Source organism: Rana temporaria, chromosome 5 (genome assembly GCF_905171775.1).
Source record: "Rana temporaria chromosome 5, aRanTem1.1, whole genome shotgun sequence".
In the NCBI taxonomy this organism is placed as follows: domain Eukaryota; kingdom Metazoa; phylum Chordata; class Amphibia; order Anura; family Ranidae; genus Rana; species Rana temporaria.
Genome location: NC_053493.1, coordinates 19,560,449 through 19,573,464, shown reverse-complemented (window position 1 = coordinate 19,573,464; position 13,016 = coordinate 19,560,449). Strand labels below are relative to the sequence as shown.

General features: G+C 43.1%; 1 protein-coding gene across 2 annotated transcripts in view; it reads left to right on the top strand.

The window, feature by feature from the left end:
• The window catches only part of BZW2 (basic leucine zipper and W2 domains 2), a 110,622-nt gene that overhangs the window by 33,758 nt on the left and 63,848 nt on the right, over positions 1 to 13,016 (top strand). The window contains exon 1 of one of the 2 annotated variants that reach the window (XM_040352246.1): positions 12,609 to 12,666. The exons of the other annotated variant lie outside the window; for it this stretch is intronic. The gene's annotated coding sequence lies outside the window, so the exon portion shown is untranslated. Of the gene's footprint in view, positions 1 to 12,608; positions 12,667 to 13,016 lie in introns of those variants that run through there. 2 annotated transcript variants of the gene reach the window in all.

The following is a 13,016-nucleotide window of genomic DNA, read 5'->3' as shown; positions in this document are numbered from 1 at the left end:
ACTTTTGCGCAAACCAATCAATAAACGCTTATTGTGATATTTTTCGTAAAAAAAAAAAAAATGTAGAAGAATACGTATCGGCCTAAACTGAGGAAAAAAATTGTGTTTTTATATATTTTTGGGGATATTTATTACAGCAAAAAGTAAAAAATATAAAAAAAAAATTCAAAATTGTCGCTCTATTTTTGTTTATAGCGCAAAAAATAAAAACCGCAGAGGTGATCGAATACCACCAAAAGAAAGCTCTATTTGTGTGGAAATAAGGACGCCAATTTTGTTTTGGAGCCACGTCGCACGACCGCGCAATTGTCTGGTTAAAGCGACGCAGTGCCAAATCACAAAAAGTGGCCTGGTCTTTGACCAGCAATATGGTCCGGGGGTTAAGTGGTTAAAATAGCGTCTTGTTTTGGGGTTGTTTGTTTTTTGTTTGTTTGTGTCGCTGTCTTGCTGTGAAATAAACTAACACGTCTTTATCGGGTCAATATTTACAGATTCCATTTACAAATATTCTTCTTGTTTTTCTTTTGTCATTGGCAACTTCCACAGTCCCGATTTTCTATCACTACGTCAAAATATTTGGACATTTCTGGGCTGCGCTTGTTGTAGGGAAAGCTGTTTGTGTGGCAAACACACAGGAATGGCGCAATCGCTCCTCTGGTGTTCCGGAAAATCTCAGAATAGCACTGAAGCACCGACAGAACGCCGACCGCCAAGAAAAACAATCAAATGATATCTACAGTGCCTTGATAAAGTATTCATACCCCCTTGAAATTTTCCACATTTTGTCATTTTACAACCAAAAACATAAATGTATTTTATTGGGATTTTATGTGATAGACCAACACAAAGTGGCACATAATTGTGAAGTGGAAGGAAAATGATAAATGGTTTTCAACATTGTGTTTTTTTTTTTTTTTTTTTTTTTTACAAATATCTGAAAAGTGTGGGGGGTACATTTGTATTCAGCCCCCTTTACTCTGATGCCCCTTACTAAAATCTAGTGGAACAAATTGCCTTCAGAAGTCTCCTAATCAGTGGCGGTGCTTCGATAGAGGGCGCAGGAGCGCCGTCCCCTCTCTCTGTCCTGCACCGACACTGAAAGTCAACAAAACATAGATTCATGCATTGCATGAATTTATGTATTGTCGCCGGCGCCGCTGCCACCCACTGTTCAGATGGCTGCCCCCTGGTGAGCGGCGGCCATCTGAATAACAGCAGTTGGTTGGTTTTTGGAAGTGTCTATCAGAGCCAGCGGCCTGAGGGCTGTAATCGGCTTCCAAATAGTTAACCAGAGGACGCAGCCAATCAGGTTCACCGGGTCTGGTTGGCTGATTGGCTGAAGCGACATTGAGGGCGGGAGAAGACATCGAGCGATCGTGAAGGGAGGATGGCTGACCGGAGAAAGGTAAGCGAGGGGGGTGTAATCTGGCAGCGTTTTACGGGGCAAACTGGCGGCAATTGATGGACACAGTGGTGACAATTGATGGGCACATTGGCGACAATCATTGGCATGGCACAGTGGCGACAATTGATAGCACAGTGGCTGCGTTTGATGGCATGGCACAGTGGGGACAATTGATGGCACAGTGGCTGCATTTTGCATGGCACAGTGGCGAAAATTCATGGGCACAGTGGCAGCGTTTGGCATGGCACAGCGGCGACAATTGATGGGCACAGCGGCAACAATTGATGGACACAGTGGCGACAATTGATTGGCACAGTGGCGACAATCAATGGCATGGCACAGTGGCGACAATTGATGGCACAGTGGCTGCGTTTGGCATGGCACAGTGGGGACAATTGATGGCACAGTGGCTGCATTTTGCATGGCACAGTGGAGAAAATTCATGGCACAGTGGCAGTGTTTGGCATGGCACAGTGGCGACAATTGATGGGCACAGTGGCGAGAATTGATGGCACAGTGGCTACGTTTGATGGCATAGCACAGTGGGGACAATTGATGGCACAGTGGCTGCATTTTGCATGGCACAGTGGCGAAAATTCATGGGCACAGTGGCGGCAATTGATGGGCACAGTAGCTGCGTTTGGGCACAGTGAGGCTGCAATTGATGTTTTTTTTTTTTCCTTTTGTTTGTTTACGCCCCCCCAAAAATTTTGAGCACCAGCCGCCACTGCTCCTATTTGGTAAATAGAGCCCACCTGTGTGTAATTTAATCTCAGTGAAGCCCTCAGCGCAGTCTTTCTCAACCTTTTCAAGACAGAGGAACCCTTGAAATAACTTTCTGATTTCAGGGAACCCCTACTAAAAAGTACTATATCTAAAATTCACTATACAGTGGAACCTCGGATTACGAGCATAATCCGTTCCAGGAGAATGCTATTAATCCAAAATACTTGCATATCAAAGCGAGTTTCCCCATTGAAGTCAATGGAAACCAAAATAGTTAGTTCCGCATTGACTTCAATGGAATGCAATACCGCATGCTGCCAGAGGAGGGGGGGGGGGGGTGACGTAGAGCCTCGGAAACGCCCGAGGACACTTTGTCTGACGTCGGAAAGGCTCAGAAACTGAGCATATCCGTGTCTTTCTGAGCATTGCCGAAAGGCGCCGATCACGTCGTTCGGCTCTTCTCGGCTCCGGCGCCCCCACACCTCAGGCCAAATGCGGTACTGCAGGCCCTATTGGCTTGAATTCTGCTCGTCTTGCGAGAAAACACTCGCAAACTCCGTTTTTTTTTTTTTTTTTTTTAAAGTTGCTCGTCTTTCAAAATACTTGTTAACTGCGTTACTCGTAAACTGAGGTTCCACTGTACAGTAAAACCTTTATTTGAGAGTAACTTGGTTTGAGAGCGTTTTGCAAGACAAGCAACATTTAAAAAAAAAAAATGTACTTGATATACAAGCGATGTCTTGATATACAAGTAGCGTCATGTCACAACTGAGTATAAAAGAGAAGAGAGGCGCCTCTAAGTGTAGCAATATGGTTACATTTAATGAAGGTACAACATTAAGTAACTTATTGCTACACTTAGAGGCTCCTCTCTTCTCTTTTATACTCTGTGGCTCCTTCTGGATTTCTAATCCCCTTGTGGAGGCTTCCATGTGTGGATGGACATTTTATGGTTACACAACCAATCACATTGCTATAATCTTTTTATATGGACTATAAACTGAAGGACCCATAAATAAATGGTTGTGGAACAAATCATTTGAGTTTCCATTATTTCTTATGTGGAAATTTGCTTTGATATACAAGTGCTTTGGATTACAAGCATGTTTCTGGAACAAATTCTGATCGCAATCCATGGTTTTACTGTACACTAGTGTGATGGTCAGTCAGAAGAATGCTCCTTACACTTGTGGACATTGGGATGAATTGGCACCTTACAGATAGCTAAAAAAAAGATCAATGGTGTTGGAGGGAACTTATCTGAGAGTGAGAAATCGCTCAAGGAACCCCTAGAAACATCTGGAGAAACCCAAGTGTTTCATAAAACCCTGGTGGAGAAACCCTGCCTCAGAGGTTTGTTAGAGAACCTTGGTGAACAAACAGCATCATGAAGGCCAATTAACACACCAGACAGGTCAGGGATAAAGTGGTGGAGAAGTTAAAAGAAGGGTTAGATTATAAAGAAACCATCCTGAGCTTTTAACATCTGTTCAATCCATCATCTGAAAATGGAAAGAGTATGGCACAACTGCAAACCTAGCAAGACATTGGCCGTCCAATTAAACTGACCGGCTGGGCAAGGAGAGCATTCATCAGAGAAGAAGCCAAGAGGCCCATGGTAACTCTGGAGGGGCTGCAGAGATCCACAGCTCAGGTGGGAGAATCTGTCCACAGGACAACTATTAGTGGTCTCTCCACAAATCTGCCCTTTATGGAAGAGTGACAAGAAGAAGGACATTGGAGAAAGAAAGACATAAGAAGTCCTGTTTGCAGTTTGTCAGAAGCCATGTGGGGGAGGGGACACAGAAAACATGTGGAAGAAGGTGTTCTGGACAGATGAGAACAAAAATGAACTTTTTGACCTAAAAGCAAAACACTTTGTGTGGGGGAAAACTAACACTGCACATCACCCTGAACACCCCATCCCCACTGTGAAACATGGTGGTGGCAGCATCATGTGGTGGGGATGCTTTTCTTCAGCAGGGACAGGGAAGCTGGTCAGAGTTGATGGGAAGATGGATGGAGACAAATACAGGACAATCTTAGAAGAAAACCTGTTAGTCTGCAAAAGACTTGAGACTGGGGGGAGGGTCACCTTCCAGCAGGACAACGACCCCAAACACACAGCCAGAGCTACAATGGAATGGTTTAGATCAAAGCATATTCATGTGTTATGCCACACAGGGCTGCCATCAGGGGGGTACAGGCAGTACACCTGTAAGGGGCCCGGAGGTCCCCAGGGCCCCAGATGGCAACCCCCCTTTTTTTTATTTTATTTTAATATATATATATTTTTATTTTTTTATTTTATTAAAGGGCCCAGAGGTCCCCAGGGATAATAAATATATATATATATATATATATATATATATATATATATATATATATATATATATTATACCTTGCTGTCAGTGAGAGTGTATCTAAAGTCATATGTCACCTCTATGAGTGACATGGCGCGATGAGTGGGAGATGATCTGTTCTATAAGTGCTAGCAGGAATGTGTTCCTGGAATCCATTCCCGAAATAAAATACAGTGGGGGTGTGGGGGGGGGGGGGGGGGGTGCTGTGTCGGGGTGGATGAGTGATAAGAATGCATTGTACTGGATAAGCGGGCAGTTCAAAAAAGCTCTGCGCCTGCCTGATCTGTGGGCAGAGATTGATGGAAACGATCGATGGATCATATCCAATCCTGTGTGTTTTTTTTTTTTTTTTTTTTTTTAAAGCAGATTTTTCTCTTTTTTTTTTTTTTTTTTTTTTTTTTATTACTTTATCGTACATCACGGGACACAGAGCAGCCATAGTAATTTCTATGTGGGTTATACGCAGGTGAATGGACAATGGCAACCCAAGACGCAAAGTCTCCCTCTATATAACCCCTCTGGTTTTTTTTCGCCAGTGTCTAAAGCCGCGTACACTGTAAAAACGGTTGTGTATAGGCTCCAGAGCATTTTTCTCGCTGTTTTTCACGTCGTCATTTTTTTGGAAGTGAAAAATGGTCGTGTGTACGCTTTAACGACGGGGGAAAAAAACGCGCATGCTCAGAAGCAAGTTATGAGACTGGAAATTAGCATAATCAGCCCAAAGAGTGGCGCCATTCTATTGGAACTTCCCCTTTATAGTGCCATCCTATGTGTTGTACGTCATCGCGCTTTGCTCGAGCATTTTTTTCCACGATTGTGTGTGGGCAAGGCAGGCTTGACAAGAATCACATCGAGAAAAACTTTGTTTTCCATGACATTAAAAACGGTCATAAGGTGTTGGTCATGGTTTAATGATGTGCTAAAAGAGCTCCGCTGAGAGATCCTTGACAGGATCAAGGGGCTATGCAATCTGATTCGTTCAAACTGTCAAAATGGCCAAAGTCAATGGTACCGGAGCATCGAGGAAGAACAAGGTTTTTGCCTGTAATTTCTCACTTCCTGTTCCTCCTCAGTCAGCTTGCCTCCATCATCTGGCTGGGGATTAGTCAGCCAGAACAGCTTACTGAGGAGGAACAGGAAGTGAGAAATTCAGACAAAGAAAAAAAACATTTAGAAGGGAAATGGAAGGAAAATGTAAGTGAACCAACAATGCACTAGCTTAAAGGAACCAATTTAGAAAATAAAAAAATGAACCTTTACAACTCCTTTAAGGGCAGAGGAGGGATTTCTCCATAAAGAGTACCTGTCGTGTGCCTATTGCTGTCACAAGGATGTTTACATTCCAAGTGATGATATAAATAATGCCCCTGTGCTCGTGCGCAAAAGGAAATGCACGTGTCTGGTCCCACACACATACCCAAACGGCGTTCATGCCCACGCATGTTGAGGCATCATCGCCATCGTCGGATCATGGGTAGTAATTCTAGCCCTAGACTTCTGTAAATCGAATGTGGTAATCTAGAAAAAAAGGGGTGGAGATAAGGGCCGTCTAATGTGAGCCACCCTCACTGCGCGTAGCTGGAGAATAAATGTGAACACTAGTGATATTTATAAAATAAATGAATAAATTAATAAATATGCAAGAGCTGCTGCTTTAAAAATTATAGAATCCAAAATAGTTAATATGCAAATACAGTGATACCTATTATAAATAAGGTGCCAAATGTGATATTAAACAGCGCTCAAAAAAATATGTGAAAATGTAAATATCAACAAATATAATATTGGTACAGTGACATAATGAAAAATAAATAAATAATCCACCCTCTAAGTGAGTCAATATATAAGTGTCCAAAAATCCGTGCAAAAATCGCATCAAAAAATACCAGGTTGGCAAATAAAGTCCATGAACTGTCTAAGTGAACAAAAAAATATATATAAATAGTTCATAAATGGAGAGCAAAGGAAAAGAAAAAATCCTTCCCGATCTTCAATAAGTGCTTTCACCACACCACAGTGACTGCGTGCTTCCACCACCCATCAGAAATGCAAACTCACCGCAACAAATGGCCTGACACTTTCGTGTTTAGGCACACAGGCTTATTAACTGACCCCCTCAGTTTAGTTGATAGAACTCCTTCTTTTCATATAGGGTGGAGCATTCAGTTAAACAGATGGAGATCCGAAGCAAAAAGAAAACTCCAAGATAACAGCCATATGCAAATAAGAAAAAGAGAGCACAATAGTGTGATACTGTAACACAACTTTTAATAACACACTACAAATCTCCCAAAGAATGCACTCACAAAGGTAACTCTTGTTACAAGCAGTGTATAAATCCAAAAACTGACACGGTGTAAAACAAAAAATAAAGATATCCTCCAGGTGAACTAGTGGTCACAGCGGACCAACGAATAGCCCAAGTGTTACTCACAGCCCTTGTGCAGGTGTACTGGAGCTGCTGCTTAGGTAATTGAGCTGGTGGCAGATTAGACCATTCCACGTTCAAGCTTAGAAAGTTAGGTGTGCGGTTGTGACTTCAGTAATCACTCCCCTATATGAAAAGAAGGAGTTCTATCAACTAAACTGAGGGGGTCAGTTAATAAGCCTGTGTGCCTAAACACGAAAGTGTCAGGCCATTTGTTGCGGTGAGTTTGCATTTCTGATGGGTGGTGGAAGCACGCAGTCACTGTGGTGTGGTGAAAGCACTTATTGAAGATCGGGAAGGATTTTTTCTTTTCCTTTGCTCTCCATTTATGAACTATTTATATATATTTTTTTGTTCACTTAGACAGTTCATGGACTTTATTTGCCAACCTGGTATTTTTTGATGCGATTTTTGCACGGATTTTTGGACACTTATATATTGACTCACTTAGAGGGTGGATTATTTATTTATTTTTCATTATGTCACTGTACCAATATTATATTTGTTGATATTTACATTTTCACATATTTTTTTGAGCGCTGTTTAATATCACATTTGGCACCTTATTTATAATAGGTATCACTGTATTTGCATATTAACTATTTTGAATGTGGTAATCTGTAAAGGTTTTTAAAATGTCACCAATGGAGAGTAAAATGTGCGTTGTTTGACGCTGCTGCAAAGCCATGCGCAATTTTAAAGCGTGACATGTTTGGTATCTTTTTACTCTGCGTAACATCTTAATTTGCCAAAAAAATGGGTTATGCATTGTATTTTTTTTTTAATTAAAATAAAAATAAGTGTATAACCCCCCCCTCCCAAAAAAAAACTCCTATGGAAATACTGTGTGAAATTACAAATTCTATTTATTCTCTAGCCTCTGTTCTAAAAAATATATATGTTTTGGGGGGTGTAAGTAATTCCCCAGCAAAAAATACTGATTATTGCATGTAAACAAAGTGCCAGAAAATGCCTGGTCAGGAAGTGGATACACCTGATAAAATAATAGCAGAGCTGTCCTAGAATAGGGCTGCAGGTAAATTTAGTTATGCTGGGTGGTAGCCAGCCTGGCTAATTTTAGTGTTTAGTGGTCAATTGACTTCTGTTCTAATTCAAAGGTGCTGCTCCCTTTTTGTCAGAAGGTGGCACTGTTGCCTTTGACATTAGTATGATGAGCTACATTACATTTAATTTATGGATAAATATATATATATGTGTGTATGTAAAAAGTCAAGTGATCAAGGTCTTTCCACCGAGGGCCGCGGCCTGGGTGGATGTGTGTGTATAAAACAGTTCTCCTAGCTCAGTGATGGCGAACCTTGGCACCCCAGATGTTTTGCAACTACATTTCCCATGATGCTCAACTACACTGCAGAGTGCATTAGCATCATGGGAAATGTAGTTCCTAAACATCTGGGGTGCCAAGGTTCGCCATCACTGTCCTAGCTGCTAGGTCTAAAGCCTATCCAGGTGCTTTCCTGGCTGCTAGGACCTATCCAGGTGTTCGAGATTATGCTGAGAAAAGCTTGCTAAACTTCTGGAAACAATTCTAAGAGGGGTGGAGACCTGAGATGAAGTACCAGAGGTGCCTCTTGCATGGACCGGGGACCCACGAAGACAATACAAAAAAAACGAAAACACAAAATAAAACATCAAGAGCGTGGGAAAGCGTCATAGAATTGCTGCACCTTTCATGAGTTCTGTTCAGTTACTAGAGGAGACAGCCATTCCTACCAGTGGCGGTGCATCAATAGTGGGCACAGGAGCGCCGCCCCCCTCTCTGCTGCACCACCACTGAAACAATACATAGATTCATGCATTGCATGAATCTATGTATTGTCGCCGCTGCCCACTATTCAGATGGGTAAGTGCCGGGCAGGGGGGCAATGTGCCGGGCAGGGCAGCATTTTACAGGGCACAGTGGCAACAATTTATGGCATGGCACAGTGACTGCGTTTTGGCATGGCACAGTGGTGACAATTGATTGACACAGTGGCTGCGTTTGATAGCATGGCACAGTGGCTGCGTTTGATGGCATGGCACAGTGGCTGCATTTGATGGCGTGGCACAGTGGCTGCATTTGGTGGCATTTCACAGTGGCGACAATTGATGGCATGGCACAGTGGCGACAATTGATGGGCACAATAGCTGCGTTTGATGGGCACAGTGGCTGCGTTTGATGGGCACAGTGGCGGCAATTGATGAGCACAGTAGCTGCGTTTGATGGGCACAGTCGGGCTGCAATTGTTTTTTGGGTTTTTTTTCGTTTGTTTGCGCCCCCCCCCAAAAATTTTGGGCACCAGCCGCCACTGATTCCTAAAAAGTACAGATGTGCGGGTTCAGCGTAAAGTCTCTTTTCCTGTACTGCTGTCTACACTATTTTTGTCTATGGAGTCTGCCAACCTGCCTGTTGCTGATCGTTACTAAGGGTGTCCTGTGCCCTACCCCTCTCTCCCGCATTTTTCCTGTCGTGAGAAATAAACGTCTTTCTTGTTTAAGCATAAAAGTGACTGGCGCCCAATTTTCTTTCTTGTTCATCACCCACCATGCCCAGTACCCTGCACCATGAGGAAGTATGTTAGCCCTCCCTACCCCCGGTAGTCACCATCAGGCTCCCGGAAAATGGTGGTAAGGGCTACTTATATCTGCATAATAAAAAAAAATGAGATGAATAAAATAACATAGAATACTTGTTTTTTGGGGTGTTTCCAGCCCTAATGAAACCTTATGCTCTGCCGTTTGCTGGCTGCATGCGTTAGAACAGACCGCGGCCACCGGGGAGATGGAAGGTTAGTCTGACGTGCCGGGGACTTGGAAAGCCTGGTGGTGGAAACGTTGTTTCTGCAAAATAATAAAAGGAGGATTTTTTTATTTTATTTTTTATTTCTATTTTTATTTTTATTTATTTTATTTTATTTTATTTATTTATTTATGTATTTATTTATTTTCCTTGTTGGCTTCTTAGTATACGTTTTATTTGTTGTTCTTCTCCCTGAAGAAGAGAGCCGGGACAAGTACCTTACACAGCTTGACCCCGATACTCTAGAGCAGATTAGAGGACATCGAACTGAGAGCTAAATATAGCCGTGTACAGATGCTCCTCCGCTTAAAATAATATTCCGGCAGCAGAAAAACTTGTCATAAAAAATAAAAATAAAACAACAGGCGTACGTTCGATTTCCTTGTCACTTCCCGCGCTCAGACTTTTCACCCGTCGTAAATCCTTCACTTTTATGTTGACAAGGGGGGGGGGGGCCTCTATATATAATGTTATTTATTACTTGTAGCCATTGTATACTACACAGTCATGTTCTGCATCGTTCTATGGGGAGTGCTCAGCCAATAGAGGGTGGTGTCCGGCTGGAGGCCTTGACCTGTATAGCTGTCCACCTATAGAAATCTCGGAGTCTAATTTTCTGTGCATCTACCTAAGCGTGTCTTGGCCCTTATGCCGCGTACACACGATCATTTTTCGCCATGAAGAAAACGTCATTTTTCAAAAAAAATTTAACCACTTAAGACCCAGACCTTTAGGCAGCTAAAGGACCTGGCCAGTTTTTGCGATTCGGCACTGCGTCGCTTTAAGTGACAATTGCGCGGTCGTGCGACGTTGCTCCCAAACAAAATTGGCGTCCTTTTTTCCCAGAAATAGAGCTTTCTTTTGGTGGTATTTGATCATCTCTGTGATTTTTATTTTTTATTTTTTGCGCTATAAACAAAAATAGAGCGACAATTTTGAAAAAAATGCAATATTTTTTACTTTTTCCGATATGTATTCTTCTACCTAAAAAAAAATCGCAGTAAGCGTTTATCGATTGGTTTGCGCAAAATTTATAGCGTTTACAAAATAGGGGATAGTTTTATTGCATTTTTATTAATAATTTTTTTTTTTTTTACTACTAATTCATGACTGCGACATTATGGTGGACACTTTGGACAATTTTGACACATTTTTGGGACCATTGTCATTTTCACAGCAAAAAATGCATTAAAAATGCATTGTTTACTGTGAAAATGTCAATTGCAGTTTGAGAGTTAACCACAAGGGGGCGCTGAAGGGGTTAAGTGTGACCTCATCTGTGTTTCTAACTGTAGGGGGGTGTGGCTGTAGGTTTGACGTCTTTGATTGTGTTTCCCTATAAAAGGGATCACACGATCAATGACGGTGCCACAGTGAAGAACGGGGAAGCTGTGTTTACACACAGCTCTCCCTGTTCTTCAGCTCCGGGGACCGATCGCGGGACTCCAGCGGCGATCGGGTCCACGGGTCCCGCGGTCACGGAGCTTCGGACGGGGTCGCGGGCGCGCGCCCGCAACCCACGGCTGGGCACTTAAAGAGGACGTAGCTGTACGTGCTTGTGCCATTCTGCCGATGTATATGTGCAGAAAAATGATCGTGTGTACGCGGCATAACCCTCTCTCCCACAGTTCTGTTTAAGAAACAATAAATCTCTTTGCATTCAGATAGTGTCTGGCACCCACCTGTTAATCTTGCATTATACCCACCATGCCTTGTAACCCACGGAAGGACGTCCCTAACTCTGGAGGTAACTTTGCTACACTAGTGATTTTTAACCACTTGCCGTCGCTGCACCGCCGAAATACGTCCACAAGGTGGCTCTCCTAGGCGAGACCACGTAAATGGACGTCCTGCCTATTAGCCGCCACTAGGGGCGCACGCGCGCCGCCGGAGGCCCGCGCGCGCGCCCCCCGCTCGCCCCCGACTCCCGTGCGTGTGCCCGGCGGGCGCGATCGCCGCCGGGCACACGCGATCGCTCGGTACAGAGCGGGGAACGGGAGCTGTGTGTGTAAACACACAGCTCTCGTTCCTGTCAGCAGGGGAAATGCTGATCTTCGGTTCATACAATGTATGAACAGAAAATCAGTGTTTCCCCTAGTGAGGCCACCCCCCCCCCCACAGTAAGAACACACCCAGGCATACTTAACCCCTTCCCCGCCCCCTAGTGTTAACCCCTTCACTGCCAGTGGCATTTTTATAGTAATCTAATGCATTTTTATAGCACTGATCGCTATAAAAATGCCAATGGTCCCAAAAATGTGTCAAAAATGTCCGAAGTGTCCGCCATAATGTCGCAATACCGAAAAAAAAATCGCTGATCGCCGCCATTACTAGTAAAAAAAATATTAATAAAAATGCCATAAAAATACCCCCTATTTTGTAAACGCTATAACTTTTGCGCAAACCAATCAATAAACGCTTATTGCGATTTTTTTTTTTAGAAAAATATGTAGAAGAATACGTATCGGCCTAAACTGAGGAAAAAAAATGTTTTTCTATATATTTTTGGGGGATATTTATTACAGCAAAAAGTAAAAAATATTCATTTTTTTCAAAATTGTCGTTCTATTTTTGTTTATAGCGCAAAAAATAAAAAACGCAGAGGTGATCAAATACCACCAAAAGAAAGCTCTATTTGTGGGAAAAAAAGGACGCCAATTTTGTTTGGGAGCCACGTCGCACGACCGCGCAATTGTCTGTTAAAGCGACGCAGTCCCGAATCGCAAAAAGTACTCTGGTCTTTGGGCAGCAATATGGTCCGGGGGGTAAGTGGTTAAATCATAATTTAAATCAAATGCACCCGTCTGCTGTACTTTTATTCCCAGTGTTTTCTCCTCTCCGGCAGCCTCCTATCATTGTTCACAATCGACAAGCGGCTTCAGACAAGGTTAATGGGTCGTACATCTTGTTATCGGCCCTCGTGGTAATCTCGCTGAATTAAAGCGTAAGGCGATCGCTCTCTTCTGTCTTTATTAACGCGCTTGTAGTCTTGTCCTTGGATTAGGTCTGCCGTCTGTGTGAGACGTCCCGGCATAATTAATTTGAGCTACAAAAAAAAGTGAATGAGGATGAAGGTGTGTGGGGAGGGGGAGGCTCGCGCGTATCGTGTTCTGAACGCCGTTTTCTGTGAACGATCATTAATTCTCATCCTACGCTGGCTTGGCGCGTGCATGTCTGTGTGCTACGAAGAATCAATTTGTAATCCTGCTTGCTTCTAATAAAACCTTTTGGCCTTCAGAGAGGGGTGGAGGAGCTCGTGCTTGCTGGGCCATAGATTGGGAGCACTCTGCCCAA